This window comes from Pteronotus mesoamericanus, unplaced genomic scaffold (assembly GCF_021234165.1).
Source record: "Pteronotus mesoamericanus isolate MK-2021 breed Mesoamerican mustached bat unplaced genomic scaffold, CSHL_Meso_final contig_32, whole genome shotgun sequence".
NCBI lineage: Eukaryota > Metazoa > Chordata > Mammalia > Chiroptera > Mormoopidae > Pteronotus > Pteronotus mesoamericanus.
This window is the reverse complement of record NW_026555134.1, coordinates 9719697-9743414: the sequence shown is the minus strand read 5'-3', so window position 1 is coordinate 9743414 and position 23718 is coordinate 9719697. Positions and strand designations below refer to the sequence as shown.

The 23718-nt window shown below is 34.9% G+C and overlaps 1 long non-coding RNA gene across 1 annotated transcript in view; it reads right to left on the bottom strand.

Annotated features, from left to right (window-relative positions):
* Positions 1–19420, bottom strand: part of LOC129072467 (uncharacterized) — a 112701-nt gene extending 93281 nt beyond the window's left edge. The window contains exon 1 of the long non-coding RNA XR_008529354.1: positions 19201–19420. This is a non-coding gene — a long non-coding RNA (uncharacterized LOC129072467). The remainder of the gene's footprint in view (positions 1–19200) is intronic.
* Between the last annotated feature and the right edge of the window lie 4298 nt (positions 19421–23718).

Here is a 23718-nt window from a genome sequence, read left to right as displayed (position 1 = left end):
CTTATCCAAAAATCTACAATGAAAAGAGTACAGTGTGTCCTTCCCAAGTCATAATTGAAGCGTTTTTTAACAAGTCCACCCAAAGATTATTTAGAATGATTTACTTGTGTTAGTCATTGCTGTTTTATTACTAAAACCTAGACACTGTGAAGTTGTATGTTAATTAGTATCTTTCGGTCCCATAGAAAAGACAACCTCAGTTCATCGTTTTATTGCCCTCTCAGATGTTAACTTACTAAGTCTAAGCTAGAGATCAAACTCTAACATTATTTTTCTCTAAGTGTCTATTGAGAAATGTCTTTGAACCAGCTTTAACATCTTACTGTTTCCTTTATTTGTCAATAAGCTCCATAAAATATTTGACCCATATGCATTCTATATTGGTATGAACTCTTGTTTTTAATATTTGAAAATTTTATTTTGGCAGTAAATACTCTAGTACCCATGCATCATGACCACCTTGTAGAGAACTTTTGATTAAATTGGGTTTTGTACTGTAGACCCATTGTTCTCCATTGCTCAAAACCCATGTTGTTCTCAACTGAGTTCAAAAAGAATAGAAATATCATCATTCTAAATTCCACCTCTGTCAGCTTTGATGTCCAAAAAATTTATAAGTATTTCTTTTCAAGAGATGGGTCAAATGGCATGCCCTGACTTGACATGATATAACAAAAGACAGAAGCTAATGCAATAAGCCATGAAACTTTGTTAAAGCTGATGTGTGAGTTTAAGAGCTTATATTTGTCACAAAATGACTTACTTCTCTTAATCCTTCTCTTCATTTTGGAGGATTACAACTTCTTAGATCTACAGGGTTTTTTTTAGAATTTATAAGAATTGTAAAGAGGATTTAAAAAATTTAAGACACACACATGTGTAGTTGTGAGTGTGTGTTCTTGGTTTGTGAATGATATGAACCAACTTTTATAGTCATTGTTTCTGGGCAATGGAATTAGTGAATATAGAATTTTTTTCATCTCATTGTTGGTATTTTATCCAAGACTTTTTTTTTTTAACATGAAAGTCTCAAATGAGTGAATTACATTTTTTAGAAGAATTAAAAATTGCAACAAGGGAAAATCAATGTGCATAGCATGTCCATGGGCTTCTTTCCTTTTTTTCCTGACAATGTGTCAATGGAAATAACTGAGGTAGTGACTGTCCTTTCCTCCCAGCTCATTACTATTGAATTATTTTCTACAGTATTTACAGTTTCCTTACCACTGATTCCCATAGCAACCATATAGAAGCAGGCTCTCGTAATTAATTGCTTCATACTCATTCAGTACAGATTATTGCCCAGGAGTGGGAGTTCTCTTCTCTACTGAGCTGCTGGCAGTAAGACCTTTCTGGAAAGCTATTGCTGGGTGTCACAAGCTAGTGAAGAGCCAATGCAGTAAGTGCGGTGCCTGTGTGCTCAGTGCCACTAGTCTGCTTTGTGCTTAGCTCATCCAACTGCTTGTGTTGGTTTTCTCATTATTTTAAACCATATATCCCCAAATAGCTCCTGGCATGCTGTCCTCAGCACAGAAGCTCATAAAAACTCAGCAAGAGGAGTATTAGCTTTATTATCCTTCTCTATATGACTGAAGCTTTAAAAATGGGGAAAAAATATGAATCTGAGGTGGAAATTTGTCACAAGGCCTGGGGGATGAAAATTTTAAAAAATGAGGCCACATGTCTATTGTTAATCCTCAGTCACTCAAAAAACAAGCAGTCAGCTTACTTACCACTCAGTGTGAGAAGGTGCTGCTCTAGGGCAGGGTTTAGTTAGACCAAAAGCAAACCAAAACCTGGGAGTTCAGACAGCTGGAATATTATCCCCAACACTGTCATTAGCTACTGTGTGATCTCTCCCCAGCTAGCCTCTTTGGCTATTCTTTTAATCACCTGTTAAAAACAAGAGGGGGGATTTGTCTAGGAAAAAAAGGATGTAAAACCTTTAAAACAGTGCTCAGCGCATAATACAAGTGTAATAAGTGCTAATTATTATAATGAAATGCTTTGCAAGTCTCCTTCTTGATCTAAAGTTTACTCTTCCATAATTTCTGAGAAAGTATACGTTGCTTTCAAAATACTTAAGGATCAAATAGTTGTACACGTGATGATTTAAAAGTAAGACAAGACTATTCATTTCTGTGCTAAATCGACACTCAGAAAAATCAATGAGAAGTAAGAGAAAGAAAGCTGTTCCCACTTACCCTTCATCTGCCTTAACTTCTATCTTCACTCTTTCTTCCTTTGCTCCTGATGGAGACAAATGGAATCTTTCTCCTTGACAAGGATATTCATTTCAGCTGCACCCCAAATCTCATTTTCTGCCCTCTTCAAAATCTTGTTCCAAAATAAACATGTTTTCTTTGTTCATCAACAACCCTTTTTTTCTCTTTATTCTTTCATTCTGAACAATTAGCAACAATCTCAGATCCCTCCTTAGGGATCTCTCTTGACTTAACTCTGATAACACTGAGCCTGCCACTCTTTCCTACAAAACCAGATGTTCATTTGTTTCATTTTGTTTTTAAGGATCTCACGTGCCCAGAATTGAAGTTCAGGTATAGAATTATCATCAATCTCTGCAAGTTCTTTCTCTTTTTTGGGGGGTGGGGGGTATTTTTTTTCTGTACAGGATGTTTCTTCAATCCAACTTTTTCATTTCCTTTATTAAATATATATATGTGTGTGCACACACGCATGTGAGCGTATATGTATGTATGTATATGTATATATATGTCCATGAATATGCATTATTTTGTGTATATTTGTGTGTTTAGGATTCATATAAAAAGTTAAATTTTATTAATCTTATCTTGCTTACCCCTTTTTAAAAAAATTGTTGTTTTTGACATTTATTTACCTATCTAATACAACTTAGGTATATAAATCAAATCAGACTCCATAGGAAACATGCATGCAACTAAGTATATTTTTAAGGGCTAATTAATGAAAGAAAACTGTATGAAAAAAGTTGGGTTTAAACTGGCTCTGAAGAATAGGTCATAAACTGACTGAATGTCCTGTGGCAAATTAATTAGACTAGGTGTCATGAATACCCTGTAATAAAAGTACAGATTTAAATGTTTTTGCTTATATCCTTGATGCTATAAAACAGATATCAAAAAACTATAGCTAGTGGACCAAATCCAGTTACCATCTATTTGTGTAAATAAAGTTTAATTGGGATATAACAAGTTTCATTCACTGACATTATTTTACTCAACAATTGAAGAAGTGAGCAACTGGGCTACAGAGACAGCATGACTTGCAAACCTGAAAATATTTACTGTCTGGCCCTTTGTAGAAAAGTCTCAAGGGCCCCTGTTTTAAAAGTATTAATGGAATATAGATTGAGAGCCCTTTAGGATCTAAAGAAATACAACAGTACAAATCCCAAGTTTTTATTAATTTTCTCATTTATGTGTGCCTGAATGCTTTAAGACCTTGCAAGGCAAACTGTGGTCCATCGAACAGAAGCATTGACATAACCCATGAACTCAATCAAAACGCTACATCTGAAGCCCTATGCCAGACCTACTGAATTAGAATCTATATCTTAAAATGCAATATATATGCACATGACAGTTTGAAAAACTGTGGTTTAAAAGTGTCAGTTGTTGAACCAGATCTCAAACTCAGACTTAAGCCACCTGCCTGACTTTGACTTTCGCTGTTGTTACTTACCATGTGGTTAAAAATGAGCAAATTAAATTCTCTATGCCTCAGCTTCCTTATCTGTAAAGTGGACCAATGTTATATATATCTCTTGATATCATTGCAATATTAAATGTTATTATATGTAAAACACTTACAACAATGCCTTTAATCCATTCTCTGGCATATATTAAGTGCTCAATAAATCATTTCCATCATTTAATATTGGAAGTAATGGAATAAGTATTTAACTTTAAAATATCAATGGGAAGACAGAGTTACTCAGATCAATTAGCAAATTATTGGCTGATCAGTCATAGTGTCTCAGAAGAAATTAGTAGATACAACTCTAAATGAAAGCCTTTATTTTTTCAGCAATAACAAACCAGCATGATTTTCTCATATTTCTTATAGAAATTTTTGATATTAGCTTTTCCAAACATTTAAGTCTGAGTTAAATGCTGACCAATAAGATACAAAACTTTTCTTACTTAAATTTGACAGTGGAGAATTTTTTCAGTGTTTGTTCCTCTCAGCCATAATCACTGATTTCTGGAACATATTCATATCTACTATCGCCTAAGCTGACAATGAAATGATCTCTACCTGAATTGGGTCTCCTGAGGAGCAATGCCCCCTTAAAAGTTACTGTTTTTGGAAATTTCCAGAATGTGCTCTTAGTTTATCATATGTTAAAAAGTTATTTTATGGGCACCTGTAAATAGCTAAATAGATAAGTAATTCAATCAGAAGCCACTTAAAATAGAAGTGCATTGATTGGGGATTTGGATGAATCTTTACATTTGGAAGGAGGGGGAAAATATTACTCATTGTTTAGCATGTGAAAAGTTTTAAATCAGCTTTTAAATCTGGAATCAGCAAGAGATTTGCTATAGGAAGACTTTCTAGCTAACACTAGTTTCTTAGAACTATCATTCTCAAATGTTATGTCCATAATATTTAGCTTATGTTCCTGAAAATGTGGGCTTTATTTAAAACAAGATCTAATGTGTACTCTTGAAAGGAAAATGATTTTTGACTGTGTTAGTGTTGTACAAGAGGAAGAGTGTGAAGTACAGGAGAATGGCCATTGGAAGACTCTAAAATAGTTTCTAAAATTACATGTCCAATACGATAGGAACTAGTCACATGTGGCTATTTAAATTTAAGTTAAAATTTTATATTAAAAATTTGTTTCTCGAGTACACTAGCCACATTCATGAAATCAAGGGCCACATGCAGTTAGTGGCTTAATTTTGGGAAGACATGGAAACATTTCCATTATTTTAGGGAGTTTTGTTGGACAGTGCTGCTATAGAATATAGAAGTGATTTTCAACATTTTTCATCATGGCATACATAAACTAATTATTAAAATTCTTTGGCACACCGAAAATATATTTTTTTGCTGATTTGACAAAAAATAGGTATAATTTTGATTTAGTCATTTGGATGGCTATTGTTGTGTGAGTTGTCATTTATTTTTTTATTTGACAATCTAAAAAATAAAGAGGTCAGTGCCCCTGACTAAATAGTCAGGTATTTCATGTTTTAAAATTTCTTGTGGGCCCTGGCTGGCTAGCTCGGTTGGTTAGAGTATAGTTCTGATACAAGTTTTTAGGTTTGATCCCTAGGCAGGGCACATACAAGAAGTAACCTTTGAGTGTCTGGGCAAGTGGAACAACAAAGAGATATTTCTCTCTCCCCTCATCCTTCTCTCTCTCTCTCTCAAATCATTCAATAATTAAAAAAATTCTCGTGGTACATCAGTTGAAAATTATTGGAATGGAGGCAATGAATGTAAAAGTATAAAGTTAGAATAATTTGATCTGAAATAGAAAGATTATATTAATTCTATTAGAAAGAACATCTACTTTATTTTATAGAAAACTAAATACCAGGATGATCTTTAAACTATTAGTTTATTGAATTAGTGTGAGATTTCAAGTTCTGTAGACTCTAATAATAGACTTCTTATCCTTGAAACTAAAGTCTTCTTCAGTCCTTGACAGGGTATTTGGGGGGATTTCTGTTTTGACCGTGGACCTTGTAATAGAAATACCACAGACATCATTATGAATGATTCATCAACCTTGAGGTAAGTAGCCGTATACCATTTTGGACTTTAATTTCCATAGTTTGATTTAGAGATCTTGTCTGTTTGAAAGTAATTCAACCCAGTTAAAACTAGAATAATCTCATCAGGGAAACAGATACTGAAGTTCAGTTTTACTTTTAAAGATATTCACTTTTTCCTAGAGGAGAACATTGGCAGGAAACTCTCAGATATCCCATGCAGCAATTTTTTCACTGATATGTCTCCTAAAGCAAGGGACATAAAGGAAAGAATAAATAAGTGGGACCTCAATAAAATAAGAAGCTTCTGCACGGCTAAAGAAAACATCAGCAAAATGAAAAGGGAGCCAACTGTATGGAAAAATATATTTGCTAATGATACATCAGATAGAGGTTTGATCTCCAAGATTTATAAAGAACTCACTCGACTCCACTCCAAGAAGACAAACGATCCAATCAAAAAATGGGCAAAGGACCTGGGCAGACGCTTTTCCAAGGAGGAGGTACAGAGGGCCCAGAGACATTTGAAAGGATGCTCAGCATCACTAGCCATCAGAGAAATGCAGATCAAAACCACCATGAGGTACCACCTCACACCGGTCAGAATGGCCATCATAAACAGATCCACAAACAACAGGTGCTGGCGAGGCTGTGGAGAAAAGGGAACCCTAGTCCACTGTTGGTGGGAATGCAGACTGGTGCAGCCACTGTGGAAAGCAGTGTGGAATTTCCTCAAAAAGCTGAAAATGGAACTGCCTTTTGATCCAGTGATTCCCCTGCTGGGACTATACCCTAAGAATCCCAAAACGCAAATTAAAAAGAACCTATGCACCCCAATGTTCATAGCAGCACAATTTACAATAGCCATGTAGTGGAAGCAACCTAAATGCCCATCAGTAGATAATTGGATCAAAAAACTATGGTACATTTACACAATGGAATACTACGCAGCAGAAAGAAAAAAAGAACTCTTAAATTTTGCAACAGCATGGATGGAACTCGAGAGCATTATGCTAAGCGAAATAAGCCAGGGGGCGAAAGACAAATACCATATGATATCACCTATAAGTGGAACTTAACCAACAATACAAAGATGCAAGGAAAATAAGACCAGCAACACTGAAAGGAAAAGAAACCAAGAGAGACAAGAGGGAAGGAGGAGGGGGGCGGGGGAAAAGGAAGGGAAGGGGAAAGTCAAGGAATATATAGCAAGGACTCATGGACAAAACCAAAGGGGAAGAGTTGAGGGAGGGAGGAAGGAGGGAGGGGGCAAGGGAAAGTGGTGGGGAGGGTAGGCAGAGACAAATGTATTTGAAAAAAATTAATTACAAAAATGAAAAAAATGATATTCATTTATTAGCCAAAATTAAATAAAAGTATAATAAATATAAAGGCAAGGCAGAAGTCAGGTTACAATAAACTCAATTTTGGAGCAAACATGTTTTATTTGTATCTTCTGGGAAACGATCAGCACCAGACAGGTGAGAGACAAATGGAAGCTCTGATCCTCTTCCATCTAACTCTGCTCCATCCCTCTCTTACTCCCTCTAATCCATGGTGTTCCCAGGACACAGTGAGAAGCTTTCGGATCAGGGTATTGGTAAATTATGTTTTGCTATCTGGCAGTTTTTCAAAAACATTAATATAGGCGTATTGGGTTTTTATGATGTTACATAGTACCTAAGAATTCTTATTTTTAATGATACGCTGTCTCCAATAAGTGTCGATTTATTATGAGCAGAATATTCACATTCTTCCATACTCAGCATGCCCTGACAATATACTAGACATAGACATACCATCTTCGTGGTTTCCCCAGCCATGCTGCAGAAAGCATAATTTCTACTGTATTATAATGATGATTCCATATGTAGGACTTTATAGTTTACAAAAATCCTTATAAAAGACATTTTTTTCTGTCAAAAAAGGAGGACATTAGGTGAGACACCTATACATCCTCATTTAAAAAGGATAATATTCTCTGAATAAACGCATCTGAAAAGTGCTCAGTGAGACATCAGCTAAGCATAGCCACAAAAAATTGTGGCAAAGGCATATGTTGTGTGTTATTTGTAACTTCTAAGTAGAAATCACATATTATATTTAATAGTTCAAAAAATAAGTGTAATACGAATATAAAACCTATGAAGATCTTTTTTGTTCCCAAAATTACTGCAGTTTTTCTTTTTTTTTCCTCCTAATCTGATTTATAATGCTTTTACTCTGCTAATGTTTTTTAACCTCAACATCTAGTATTTTCTGATAAGACTGGCTCTGTTTAGTTCAAAAACAAACACACAAACAAACAAAACTATGATATCAGAGTTTAATATATTCAGGATCATATTGATTAGGCAATCTGCCCTAATTGTCTTAAATAGCCCTAATTAGATCAACAGAGAACACACATATAAAACTCCATTTACAACCTATCATGTATTAGATCTGATAAAGGCATGTTTAAGTTTAGACAACTTTATGGACCTATTTTGTATAATTTTTAAGTAGCATTCCTTACCAAGAGGTGCTCCTTGCCAAATATCCTGGGAAGAGCCTGTGCCAGCTTGAAGAGACAATGGAAGGACAGACTGTTGGGTCACTGTGTCCTGTAACTTGAATGTTAATCACTGTCTTCTAGAATAAGAGAGAGAGAGAAAAAAGAAGCCAAGGAGGAGAAATGGTAATCTTCTGTCATTTTTTATTAAAAATAAGAGAAACCTTTCCTCGGGACTATAATTAAATTCTAGAATAAAGCAAAATTGCCTCAAGTCATTTTTACTTCTGAAAATATAAGAGCTCCACCTTGAGGCAAAATTATTTTATTATACTTTGAGAGGTTAAATTTGAAATAGAAGGCTCTATCAGTGATGATTAACAGCCACTTATTCCTCATGGGAAAAAGGAATAAATAAAAGAATTGCAAAGTTATACAACAAATTTAGAAACTCACAATGTATTAACACTTTTGGTAAAATACAATGGGCATTAGTTGTGGAAGGAAGAGAAATTATTGTAATCTTAATGGCCATTTCCAGGGTAGAATTTTACTTGGCTAAATATATGATAAAATTTTATTTGACGTTATTCAGAAGGTAAACCAGAACTTTAAAAATATTTTTACTCTTCTGTTCTCCACTGATAAATAAATGTCTGATACTAGCTAGCCAAGAAAATACCCAAATGGAACTCTCTTAAGAAGTTACCATTTATGACTTAATGTTGACAAATGGCTGCTTGAGTGAGAGAAATGGTAATAGCCAACCAATAAAATAAAAGTTCATATTTCACTCACTTGCTGCAACTTAGCCCTAAGGCTGATCTGTTTTTAGGGTCTTTTTTTTGTCTCGCCTATTTAGGGTCAGGCTTGAAGCTGCAGGGGGAAAAAAAATGTGTGGGGAAATTGAAATTTGCCCCAAGCAAAAATGAGAATAATTATCAATATCTCAAGCATGTTCTTCTCCTGCTTACAAATATGCTAAGAAGGCTCCCCATTAAAATTTTAATAATCTATTTTTCTACCTTCTCTTCTGATTCTTTTATAATTTCATAGAATTTATTTATTTAACATTAGTCTACTTGGATTGTTTGTGTCTGCATGAATAATATTGTGAGCTAATTTTCTAGATTAATAGCCAAGTGTCCCCACACTGTCTATTTCTAGGTTATTATTACAGATATATGGGGAAGTTATATATTGCTTACATTAATCTTATATTATTGAACCCTCTTATTAATTGGAATAGTTTTTCAGTAGATTCTCCCAGATTTTTGAGGTCAATATCCTTAACATCTACAAATAATGCCATCTCCCTTGAATCGATTTTGGTAATTGCTTTTTCCTAGAAATTCACGAATTTATTGTAGGTTAATCTCATAAAGTCTGACTCTTTATATCTCCTTAGGTACTAATATTGAGGATTTACTTTATTTTTGAGTCTCTGGTTAGTTACACAAGTGCCACTGGTCCATTTTGTGGGACTAACGTCCACTGGTAGAGCTGGGTCTGCCCCCGTTCCTATGTGAACTGGCTGAAGACTACTTATCAGTTTTGCTGCTCACTAAGTGTGACATCTGGCCACAGTCCAAGAGACTCGAAAGGGAAGAAAAGAAGGAAGACAGAGAGATAGATCTGAGTAAGGTTTGAGCAGGGGTGCTCACTTTCTTATTCTCCTATTGTCATCTGAGGAAAGCAGCCAGGTGCTTAGGAGGCCAGCTCATTAGTAAAACACCCTTTAATCCATGTGTCCACTCCCCAGCTGTTAAATTCTATTAAAATGCCATTATTCTCACTGTCCACCCTGACACCTTCTCCTGACAGCTGCAGGTGCTATTTCAGAGTGCAGGTCAGTGAGGAATGGATTATGTAAAGACAAAAAATTAATTGATGCATATTCTCAAAATAGAAGGAAGAGGAACTATTTAAATAAATATGCAAAATGTGTAATAATGATAAATAGAACATATTTCTTTGAGATTGAAATCCACATTCTTAAGGTATATTAAAACACATTCTGTGGCAATATTTTAAACACGTGCATTGAGCATGACTAAATGTATACTTTAAAAATAAATTTAGGAAACTTTTCTATGAAGACTTTTAGAGATCACCTTGTAATAACACTACTTGGAAATTAGGAATAAGAACCATAATTTTAAGTGTTAGAAGTGATGGACAAACCTACAATTCTTGGTTTGTGTTGACGCAAAGAATGTAAAGTAGTCAGTAAATACTAGCTATTTTTATAGATTAAAAATTAATGCAGCTCCAGGGAAGAAACCCATGTGTCTCAAGTTTTCTAGATGCAAAAGAGAGATAATAAGTATACTTGCCAGGTGACAATAACCACACAGTGATTAAAGGCTCAGGGTTGAAAGATGCTGAAAAAGAAAGCATGTGTCAAGCCTCAAAACCCAAAGAGACTGTGCGTATTCTTGATGGAAATGTAGATGCTTCACCTTCTTATTTGACACCAAATTAATGTTTTATAAAACCTGAAATTCACCCTCAAGCAAAAATTCCTGAATGGGCTTTTTTACTATTTATTAGCTCTAAAATAAACAGCCCTTCCCTGATAATTCAATAACTACTTGGGTGGTATTTTTTTATATAAAAGAAAAGAAGTGCAAGTTTTGCACTTTCTATATGGAACTAGAGCCATGTAAAAAATTTGAACTACATTTTGGTCTTCAGTAAATGGGTATCTGTGTCTTTAAGGGATGAGGGGACGGGGTGGGGATGTATCAGAGTAAATCACAGTGGGAGCAAGCTTGGCCCACTCATTCTCTGCCTTAGTCAATAGAGCTTGAAGGATCAACTGGAGGAAGAGCAGACAGATCAAAGGGGTCCAGGAAACAGACATCATCGAGGACAATAAGAAGACTGAGGGAGAGGCTGGGGGAGCTTAGCAACTCTTCCTGGCTCTGTGGCCAAACTCAGCATGTTGCTACCAATGTTCTCCTCAATCTGAAGCTACTCATGGCTGTTCCATCATGGGGGTCTCTTTGAGAGACAGAGAAGGCCCTTGCCTTCTGGTCCTTGTTTCAGATTGTATCACTAACTTTATGTATAAATTATTATTTTTGTTTTATTAGTCAAACTAGCCAGTCTGAAACCTGTTTAGCCTGCCTGCTGTCTCATGCACTTCTCTCCTCAAGAACCACACACAGTTAAGGCTCTTGCCCACATTCCTTCCCCACCAAACTTTTTCCAAACTCATCTGTACCTTTCCTCTGCCAGTTGTTCAGTACCCTGGACAATATCTGATATGTACCCAGGCCAGGGCAAAAGTAGGTTTACAGTTGTTTGCATGAAAAACAATACAAGAATAAACTCTGTGTTTTGCGTACTAACAACTGTAAACCTACTTTTGCCCCACCCTGTATTCTAGCTCCCAAACTGGGTTGTAAATTGCTGAAGCTAAAATACCACCTCTGGTGCTTTTTTGTATGTTTAGAATTGAACCCAATGCCTGCACATGATGATAGCTGATTAGTGATTATTAGCTTAAATTAGATATAACCAGTAAGCCAACATTCTTCAAATTCTTTTGAGAATACAAGAATATACAAGTAAACCCGTTCATATGCTTTGAAGTATAAAATCCTTGACTATAAGTTTAGGAGCCTAGTACATCATACCTCTCTCATAAGGCACCTAACTCTTGGCTCTTTGTGTCTGCTGAGCTGTCCGTATCTTAACTAAGCCTGTTTTAAAGTACACAGCATAATAGAATGTCTGTAACAGAAGAGTGTGTGAATTGGGATAAACACAAATAAATATATTGCCTTGTTTTGAAATACTTTGTCTCCGGGGATTATAAAGGCCCTAAAACCTGTCCAAGAAAAGAGGATCTTAGAGGATTTACTAGTATCTCATAGAACCCAAGGGGAAGAGCTACAGATGAACTAAGACAAAGGTGTTAAACATTATCAGAAACCAAAAGAGTTCTTTCTCTGTCTCTGTCTTTGTCTCTATCTTTCTCTGATTCTGTCTCTCTCACTCTTTGGCCTTCTGATCTTTTTATCTTTATGATCTATTTTCTTCTTCTCTCTCCTGATAGCCTCTCACTATATTCCATCAGTGTATGTGGCTTTAAACACTATTGTGATCATGAAGAGCACGGCATCATCCTTTGCACACTGCGCACCAACAGCCCACATCGTTTTTTGTGTTTTTGTGTTTCCACATTGGCTTCCAGGGAGAAGACTGAGTCAGACATGTTCATGAATCGCTCAGGCTGGAAGAGGGGAAGGATCCAGAGTACCAAGAGGATTCTGTGCTGAATTGGAGGCAGGGCTCATTTTCAAGACTCATAACTCTGGATTCCTCTATCTTTGATTTTTTTGTGTGTCCTTTATGCTCCTACACAGATTGTTCTAGATTTTTATATACTAATTTTGTAAAAATATTATTAGGTCCCTTTGAATCAAAAGCTATGATCTTTGGCTTCTGGATAAAATTTAGATTTCAGATTAAACACACCTTTTTGAGGCTTTGTTTATATAAATACTTTTGGATTCCTTAATATCCTAACTCTTGTTTTTAATTCCATAGCAGCATTGCTGATTATATCACTTTTGACAAACTGGGTGGGCTTTTTGACTTTGGACCATCACCAAGTCCTCCTTATAAAAGAAATAGCTCTCTCACTTAATTTAAAATACACTTAACAAAAATGCAACACTTTTGGAGACAGTGGGCTCATGGTTTTTACCAGGTCTGCAGTCACTGGGCTCTTAAGCTCAAATTTGGCTTCATTCTCATAAAAAAAAGAAAGAGATTTTCACAAGTAATAAAATGATGTCCATAATGCACAAATATCTTGGAAAGTAACAGACTGTCATTTCACAAGAATATCCCAAAAGTGTTAAAAAGAAATTAACCCTACTATTCATCTAGTAGAATGGCCTAAATCCAAAACGTTGGCAATACGAAATGCTGTTGAGAATGTGGAGCAACAGGAACTTTCATTTATTCCTAGTAGGAGTGCAAAATAGAACAGCCACTTGGGAAGACAGTGAGGTAGTTTCCTACAAAATTAAACATACACATCATATGCTCCAGCAATTGCACTCTTTAGTATCCATTGGAGTTAAAAACTTATGTCCATATAAAAAATTACATATGGGTACTTACAGGAGCTTTATTCATAATTGCCAAAACTTAGAAGCCACCAAGATGTTCTTCAGTAGGTGAATAGATAAATAAATGCTGTCACATTCAGAGAACAAAATATTATTTAGCAATGCAAGGAAATGATCTATCAAGCCATGGAAAGACATGAAGGAACTTTAAATGCATATTACTGAATGAAAAAAGCCAATCTAAAAGGCTATATACTGCATGATTCCAATTGTAGGACATGGTGAAAAAAACAAAATTATGTAGACAATAAAAAGTTCGAGAGTGATACAATACCGTCCCTGGCAATTTGTATTTAAAAAGGTGGGGAGGAATTTAAGCCTCAAAGTAAATATTCAGCAGAGCTAAGAGAAGGAAACATTTTTTATACTCAAAAATATGTGGGAAGGTTTGCAAAAGCAGGTAACATGGAACAGAAGTGATTCAGGAGGAAGTAAAGGAAAAATATCATGGACAATATCTCAAGGCAGCAGATCTTGGCACATGCCAGCAGAAAACATATTTCTTGAAAGAGAAGAGTTTATCCTCTGGAGCAGTTATACTTATTCTTTGCAACAATGAAGGAAGGAGGTACTGGGTCAGCACCCAGATTGGAAGACGTTTTCTAGACACAGCTTTTACTCAGAGGCGAAAGAGGCAGGGCTGCATGAATGACCAGGAGAGCCACTTCCATAGGAAGCCCTCTGGCTCTGACAGAGTGTATGGAGACTTTTAGACGATGGAGCCTAGATGACAACACTGTCACCTCACTCTCCATTGGATCCCTTAGTGATGGCTGGTTTTTGGAAATGCAGCTTATTCAATGATGAACTTAAACACAGTATCTGACACAACATCCATAATACATATCAAAAACAGGAAGACAGCAGTAAATTAGCAATTGATGAAAAGCTACTGAACAAAATATATATATTGCCATGGAGTAGTTAAAAATTGATGGCCAACTATTTTGTCAAGAATTCAAATGTTTTAATGAATAAATTGTTTATTGAAGAAGAGCACTGATCAGAAACACAAGAACTTCAGAAAATGGTGTCATGATAACAAGAGGAGATGAAATGAGAGCTGGTAGTCTCAGAAAAAAGCAGTAAGAGGAAAAAAAATAATGAAAACAAAGTTAATATTGCAAAACACAAAGGAGAGAACACATTTTGTGAAAAACAGTAAAGGACAGTGAGTCTATAAAATAATAAAATGAAGTGGGAGAAAGTAAGCTAATTACTTTTTTATAGTAAATAATTTATGTACAATATTGACAAAGAAAATGAAGCATAAATATAATCTAAGCCCCAAAGTAGACATAGCAATAGAAAAAATAGTCAAAGACTATTATGGGAGAGATACAGGGAAAAAATGAAAGAGAAATATGCTATTTTACCATTGTTAATAGTAGGGAGCTAATAAAGATTATCTTTAAAAACTTGACACCTAAGATAAAGGTATAATTATTAAGAACAATAATAAAAATAACGAAAGCTTTCAAAACAGAATTATAAACTCTTCAAAATAGAACAAAATGCACACCTACAAACACAGAGCAAAGAAATGGACACAAAGACAAATTATTTTGATAATTATAAACATATAAAATATAAAATAATACAAATGACTAAATATGATCCATGTTAATAAATGTCAATGATTTAACTCTCTTATTAAGATAAAAAGATTTTTAAAGTTGATAACAAAACAAAAACTTTATCTATGCTGTACACAAAAATCTCATGAAAATTGGCCTGATACTGAGCCACAAAGAAAATCTAAATAAATTTAAAAAGAAGTCAAAAGTAGCACAGAAATTACTTCCTAAGAAGGAACCAAGAAAACAAAAGTTTATTGACAAAATCATAAAATAAACTCCCTCTTCAAAAGGAACTTAACAACTATTTCTTACATAAATTTTGACTCAAAGAAGAACTATAGAGCAAAGTTTCAGAATGTAAGAATACAAATATCAAAACAAATGAAAAAAACTAAAACGGTATTTTAGTTGAAAAATTCAGTATTCTACATTTGTACCAGTAAAAAAGAATGAACACAAACTGTTTAAACTGACTAACAAAGTTAGTAATGGCAAACAAAATAAAGAAAAACAGAAGAGAAGGGATTAATAAAATTATAACTATAAATCATAAAATTAGAGAAGATATGTTAGAAAAAACTGTCTTATAAACAATAATAAAAAATCAATAACATAGGAAACTGGTAGATCATTTAATGATAAAAAATGGAATCTGTACAAATGAAAGACATAAGGAATGAAGAGATAAATGTATACATAAAACCTAACAAAATTAAAAGAATAATACAAGATTACTATCGCTCCACACAAATAAGGTAAATAGAAATCAATCACAACTTTAAATGCAGCATGTGTAAATTACTGAGGTAAGGGATATTTTAATTATTGTAATAATAATTTGAGTATAATTAGTTCTTCAAAGTCCTAAAAATATTTGTCATTGGTATAGTTTTATAAACACAGATTTGTCAGGTGTGATTCTTTACACACTGACATTCCTAAACACATTACTATAAAAGAATCTCATTTACTTTTTTGGCACAAAATTATTGTCAATTATACAAAAAAAATTAGAAGAAATAAATGGATACACTTTTAAGGTAATTTTATTACAATTTATATAGCAACAGACATTGCTTTGAAATTAAGTTAGTCATAAAAATATTTGTCAATAGAAAAATTGAACCTATTTAAATTTATTGTGAACTTTATTCTTCATGCACTGTTAAATGTCCATAGTTTTGCATTACTATCACTGCCTTTAAATGAAAGAATTAAAATGAGAAGTTATTCTAATCAATTTTGTATATAAACTGAGAACTCAGATAAGTATTTAAAGCCAAAATCCCTGCAGTAGTCACATCAGAGGGCCGATATGATTGCCCAACTTCCTTCCTCCACCTCACCCAGCTAGCTCCCCAACACCGTGTCCTATTACAGTGGTCCCTCCTTACCTGTGGGAATATGTCCCAGGACCCCAATAGATGCCTGAAACCACAGATAGTACCCAAACACTGTATATGCTATGTTATTTCCTATAAATACATACATTTTCACTTAGAGGAAATAGTTGGCCGCTTTTTAGCATAGCCAAATTTCCAGGATCACTGCAGCCACTATTAAATAAAATAAGGGTTACTTGAACATAAGCAATGTGATAACAACACAGATTGATAAACAAGATAGCTACCAAGGAACAAACAAACAGGGAGCGTAGAGTGAGTGGATACATTGGACAAAGTAACGATTCATGTCCCAGACTGGACGGCACAGGATGGCGCAAGATTTCATCATACGACTCAGACTGGTACACAATTTAAAAATTACGAATTGCATATTTCTGGAATTTTAATATAATATTTGCAGACCATGGTTGACCATGAAGAACCAAGACCATGGAGAGCAAAACTGCAGACAGGGGAGACTTCTGTAGTCTCTGCTCTAGGTTAGCTGGCGTCTTCATCTTCCCTCTAGCATGGCAGATGCTGCTCTACCACAGGGCCTTTGTGTTTCGTGGCTTCTATATTATTACCCTCAGGTTTTGGTTGAAATGTCATTTTTTTAATGAAAATTTACTGATAACTCTTTTAAAAATTGTGACCACACTCCCCATACTCCACACGCACCCAAGTGTTTCCTATTAACTTCCCTACATCTCTCCCAAGAACACATCACCTATTGATATTTTTAAAATTTAATTCATGTGTTTGTTTAATCCCCTATAAATACATGGATTTTATTTTTTCCAAGTCCTGCTTTATTCCCACAACTTTTAATAGTGCCTTTCATGTTGTGGGCATTTAATGACTATTTGCTGAATAGGTAAATTAAACAATAGACAAACTAATGTTCCTACCAGAACATCTCTATGAACGTTCTATTTTCTGGCTGCTATATTCTCAGTGATGTCTTTTAAAGGTTTTGAAAATAAATTCATATTTTACAAGAAGTTGTCTACATTTATCTCTTAGTATTTCTTTTATTTATTGCTTGTATTAAATCTGTACTAAATTATAAAAGGCAGTAATTACAATAATACTGACTTCAAGGTGAATCACCCAATATTTATTAAGTACTTTTTCTGTGGTAGGCCCTTCCCAAGCCTCTGGGAAAAAAAAAAGTAGTGAGTTCCAGACCTCAACGAGCTCATAGCCTGGCTATGAGACCATGTCCTTCAATATGTACTTTTTCAGAGTTGGCCTTTTCAAAAATGAAACACCTCTTTAATCTGCATACCTCCATTTGAGGAATTTATATTAAGAAAGGGATATATGTACTCTATTTAAGGAATCTCTATTAAAATATATCTTTCTAGTGACCTAAAAATGTTAAGTGAAACTCCAGGAAATATGACTCATGTTTATACATGTTAAATGGAAACATTTAATATAAATCTAAATCTGTATATTCATATAACAATTTCAATGGCTTTTAATCATCAGGAAAATCTCCTTTACAGATAGAAAGCCTGCATAATGTATTTGTTCCAAATGTAATTGATCCCTTATGTGTTACATTCATAATAAGAATTATAATTCCCAAAGTATGTCCTACAAATTCCAAAGAAACAGAACCCTCTTGTTCTATTGCTAAATATGACACATTCTCTCACATTTCATAATGTCTTAAAATAATCAAGATATCAAATACTGGTTTGAAATTTACTGTATTTGGGAGATTTTCAAGGTATTGGAACCATTAGTCTACAAAGTAGAGTGAATCCTCTTTGCTCTTTTCTAAAAAACAAAAAACGAAGTATACACACAAATAAAACCTTTAAAATACAATATTTTTTATTTTTTTACATTTATTTACTTTCTTATCCAAACTTTTTATTTAAATGATTCCCAATCATGAAAATATTGGAAGAATATGGAATAAATATCCATATTATTCACCACAATTAATCACATTTTAACATTGGCTATTCTTTCTCTTACTCTGCCCATTTGGCTATAGATAGAAGATTTTGATTCACTTGAAGACGTACAGACACTTGAAACTCTACCCCTAAATATTTGGCAGGACAGTTTCCTTAACAAAAAGATTATAATTATCATACTCAAGAAATTTAACATAAATAGGACAATGTTACCTATATACTAATTTCCTCATTCAGATTTCTGTAATCATCCAAGTAAGGATCTTTAAGGCTGCTTTTTCTTTCAGTCAAGAATCCAATCAAATATTATTCATTGATTCCCTTTAGACATCACATCTCTTAATTTCCTTTTGTCTAGAACAGTGTCCCCCTTTTTGTTTTTCATGATATTGACATTTTGAAAACTATAGAGCTGCAGTTTTGAAGAATTTCTTGCAATTTGGATGGCTCTGATCATTAACTTAATGAGACATTCAGGTCGAACATCTTGTCAGGGTTAATACCTAGGCAATGTCAGACATGTTAAATCAACGCAGTTGAAACAGAGGTTGCCTGAGTACATACTTTGATAACTGAGTATCATGTGAATCTGTGTTTCTGATAGTCTCGCCTGCCTCCTGTGAACTCATAGCCTCTTGGGAGCCATATAGCAAGTAAAAATCTAAGTTACCAAAAAAAAAAAAAATCAAAGCAATAGCAGTGATAAATGTGGCTGTATCTTCCCATTTACAGGAATATTATCTCCAAAAATCAGGTCGTCCCATAAACCAAGTAATCTAATAATTATGGAATTGCACCTGCTGTTGCTACCACATTTTAAAAGTATTTTATAACCTGTTACCCCTAACTGCATACTTGGCAGCTATGTCCAAGCAACAGAAAGTTTACTGCATATCCCTACTCACCTTCTCTCTCGTTTACTTACCTTTGTTCACTTATCTGTTTTATAAACATCACAGAATGTCAGTCTATGCTTTGGGGCCAGGATTTGTTTCGGTCTTCATCTTCCTTTCAGAGCTCGCTGCTCTATGCCCTCTCCAACAAGTGAAGGGCAAGCACTCCATGACAACAAAAATAACATGATTTCCAAAGACAGCGCATCCCATCTTTCAACAACATTTATTAAGAACATATGACAAGCCAGATTCTCTTCTGGCAAAGAGAATACAGAAGTGAACAACAGTGTCCTAATTTCTTGGAGTTTGTACTGGGATGGGGTGAAAATGAGGAAATCAGTAAACAAATAAATAAATTAGAAAGTTTTAAGAGTGACATCAGCAAGATGGCAAAAGAGAAAGTCTCAGCCATCATCTCCCGCAACAGGAACACTCATGAAAGAACAGTATTGGGCTAAAAACTCCTTTACCAGAACGCCTAATTGCAGTTAAAAATTTATACCTCAAAGAAGCACAAACCCATGGAATCTCTTAGAATTAGACCCTGCCCCAAGCTGCCTCAGCTGTAGGATGAGAGAGATCCATTCAGCCCCCAACTTCTCTCTTGGGAGAAAGACTGGAGGAAGTGTCCACCTCAAATCCCCAGTTATTAAGGGCACCGCTCAAGCGATCTACTTCTGTCTCACCTCACCCAGAGGACACTGAGACAACTGGCGTCGTTAGAAAGCCTGGGGACAACGAAGAACACAGAGAAGGGGCAGGGCTCTCAGCAGCCTGCACAGAAGAACAAGATTGGGAGAGGGTGCACAACCCTGAGACTTGTCCTTCAGGGAAAAGGGAGAGATGTGGAGCTGGCGGGAGCCTTCTCAGTGCCTTACTTTACCCCTAGTTTGTCACATATGGAGAGTTACAAACAGATAGTCTTACTGTAGCTGAATCAAGTGTCAAATGAAATCCTGAGAATAGGTTGAAAATTACAGACATTGTAGAATAAAAAAAGAAACCAGACAGCAGAAAGAGCTGCACTTTTAAAAAATCCTGGAGCACATCTGCAGCCCTTCCTGAGCCACCTGCCAGTCCCTGGGCTACTTCCCTAAGGGCCAGGCCAACGAAGATGGTGCTAGAATGGAGGTGAGTCGATTAGCACGGTGCAATTTAAAGTTTGGTACTGCAGTCTCACAAGGTAGAGGCAAAAATGGACGTGAATGGGGACTCTGCATGTCCCTTTTATGTGCTCTGTCCATATGCAGAAAAAGAACAGAGTGTGACGGATATGAGCTTGACTGAGGACACAGGACCATGTGTTCTGCTTCATCTGTTTCAGGCAGCTCTGTCTTCCCTCTGGTTCTATCCTGAACTTTCAATCCAGGAGACTGTTCAGAGGCAGAGATGAAGCAGCCATTTAGCAGAATCTAAGGCAATAAGGTGTGATCAAGATGGTGCTACTGGCATTTTTCCCTACTGGTTTAAAACTCACCCACCACCTTTTTCTGAGGTGACTCAGCAAAAATGGTGCTGAGCTTAGTTTTTATTACTTTAAATAATTCAGAATTATAGGTTTTTCTCTTGGGGTTCATGATGATCCATATTAACAGCATAATGCAGTACTATTTAAATCCAATAGAAAGTTTAAACTTAACAGAAAGCCTATTTTTATGAGGGTAAATCTCATACTACAGTACATATCATCTCAGTTAGAGGAGAGGAAATAGATATTTGGATATCAGTTTTAGGTGGTGAATCTAATACATGATAAAGCAAATGGCTTAACGTGTCCTTGTCTGTGGCAGGGCTCAGGTTAAAACTCCAGATGCCTAAATCAGAGCGGAGATGTGTTTTATTCTTACTTAAATTCCACTAAGAAAGGAAAGCTTCACCTTTCTGTGAAAAGCTCCTTCTGTCGGCAAAACATATTGCGAGATGTCAGATGGCATAAACACCAGAAAGAGATATGCTCTTGATCTGTTCTGTTCTTACCAAGTGACAAAAATGTCTTTCAGCAGAATAATTATAAGGTTTTGGTCCATGGACAATCATTTATGAATAATGTGCACCTGCTGACTGGAATCTGGGATTTTAAAAGTTCATTCACTCTGTGAAAACAGAAACTTTCTTCTTCAAAGTGAAAATAGAGATAAAGGTACCCTTTAACGTTTGTTTTAAAATAGTCAAGTTGGCTATTAATAACCTAATTAGAAGAAAAGCTGTGTGACCATTCTGCAGTGAAAGTTATGAATTTGAATATCTCTAAGGGAAGCTCAAAAATAGGAAAAAGAAGATAATTGAATAATACCAATTTAATTAGCAGTTGTAGCAAAGTTTAATTTATTTGAAAATCCATAGGTTATAATTTCATGATCCTTTAGAAAAAGCACACCACTCATTAATGTCACAGTCTCTTATTTGTATTCAGATCACAGAAATGAATATATTTGGATTTTTACATTGAATGTTTTAACCAAATGTCTCCAAAAGGCTACCAACAAAGGCAATTTACAGCAAATACTGGTTCTCAAACTTCAATCCCACATATCAAAGGGAGGACTCCTTTCTAAGTAGGATAATTTTCTTTGTGTAGCCATGTTTCATGCCTTCATTTTCTCCTAGAAAAGGAGACACATGAAAAGACTGTGCATTACACTGAAATAAATTCTATCATTTAATACAGTATATGAGGCCACAGTTACCATAGTAACTGCTTTCTTACAAAACCTGTTATACATAGTAATTCCTCCATTACAATCAATGCAGCACCCATGTGTCTTTTCAAATGACAGTTACACACTTTGTGTTACCAAAAATGGACAGATCGATATTTGCAAGTAACTTTGCAGGTCCTCAATTTTCTATTATTTTGTATTTCACTGATGCATTATTTTAATTTGCATCTACTATGAGCCTAATTAAGAAAAGGCAATTGCTTAGAAATGAGCTTCACTATCAGGCAGTACAAAGCACCTAAATGAAACTTTATCTTTTTTCTGCTATAGAATATATGCAATCTATCTATCTATCTATCTATCTATTTATCTATTTTGCTTTGTGATCCTTTGAATGTTGTGTCATTTTAAGAAATGACCCTAGAGCAAATGTTGGGGAAAAATCAACTACTTGTGTCAGCAGCTTGTAAAGAAAAGTTAATGGGTATTACAGCTACTACTTTATGAAGTGGAAATTAAAGGTAAATTGAAGAGTGAGATGTCAAATTCATTGTTGCCACTAATGTTTCACCCACATTCAAAGACTGCCTACCATGTGTCAGACACTGGGGATAGGGCATCACACAAAACCAAATTCTGTAGTCATGAGATTTACATGCCAACTGTGACATGAGAGTGGATTTCAGCCTTCTACTCTTCCTACAAGTTCTCAGAGTCGTGGGAAAAATAGAGGTTTTGGAAGCAAAACCTATGAATGCTTCTTTTACCTCTTAATTGCATGATTTTTTGGAGCAAGTTAATTTACCTCTCTTACTTTCCACTTCTCTGTTTGAAGAATGGACTCTGTGTTCACATAAGTTTATTCAGTTGATAATGTATGCTAAAATATGTAAAGAGCATAGAATGTAACAGTCATTTCCCAACAACTGTTTCTGGAATCTGCTTCTTTCTATAAAAAGCAAGACTTTTGTAAACATTGTCTTGTTTCTATCCTAGAAATTAAAAGATCAGACCAATATAAGAAAAATAACAATTTCTGAATAAGAGATCACTGCAACTTACATTGGAAAGTATATTGGAGAACATATTCCCAGTAGTAGCATTATATAACCCTCTGAAATAGCCAAGTATAAATAGAAATACAGCAATGTAGTAACAGTAAAGGGAGCAGTATAAGAGCATGTGTTCATGTATAAAAGATTTAACACAGGACTGGCAAATAAGCATTCAAAATGCTTATTGTATATATTATAAATTATTTGAAAATATATAAACAATTATATAATAAGTAATGTGTTAAATGTTTAACATGCAAAATCTCATTTAATTCTTGCAAAAACCACATGATTCATATGTCATAAATGAGAATTCTAAGTTCAGAAAGGTTAAAAGAAATGTTCAGGATTACACTAATAACTGGGTCATGAACAATGAGTAATGATAGATGGTGGTAAAAAGACTCAGTGAGTAATACAATATTAAGATTAGGAAAGAATACTGTTTCTGGTACAAAACATTTTTAAATATAGATCCGAATGGAGCATAGTTGAGGACCACTAAATGGCAGAGGTATAGAGAAAGCTCCAAAAGGACCATGTCTAAGGCAATTTACTCAGCCACAGGTAAGACTTGCCAGTAAGATGTGGTTGGAATTTAACATCACAGTCCATTATTTGTAATTTGACCACATATATAATCATGCATTAATTCATTCCATTTATTCTTAGTGCTTCTTAATATCATTACAAAATCCTGTTTTTTTTTAACAACTCCTTGAAATAATGTGGGGATGAGATTTATGAACCCAAAGACCCCAAAAGGCAATAGCACTCAGTCCTAGTACCTACTAATGGGCAGAGTAGGCAAAAAACCTTTATTAGTTATAAA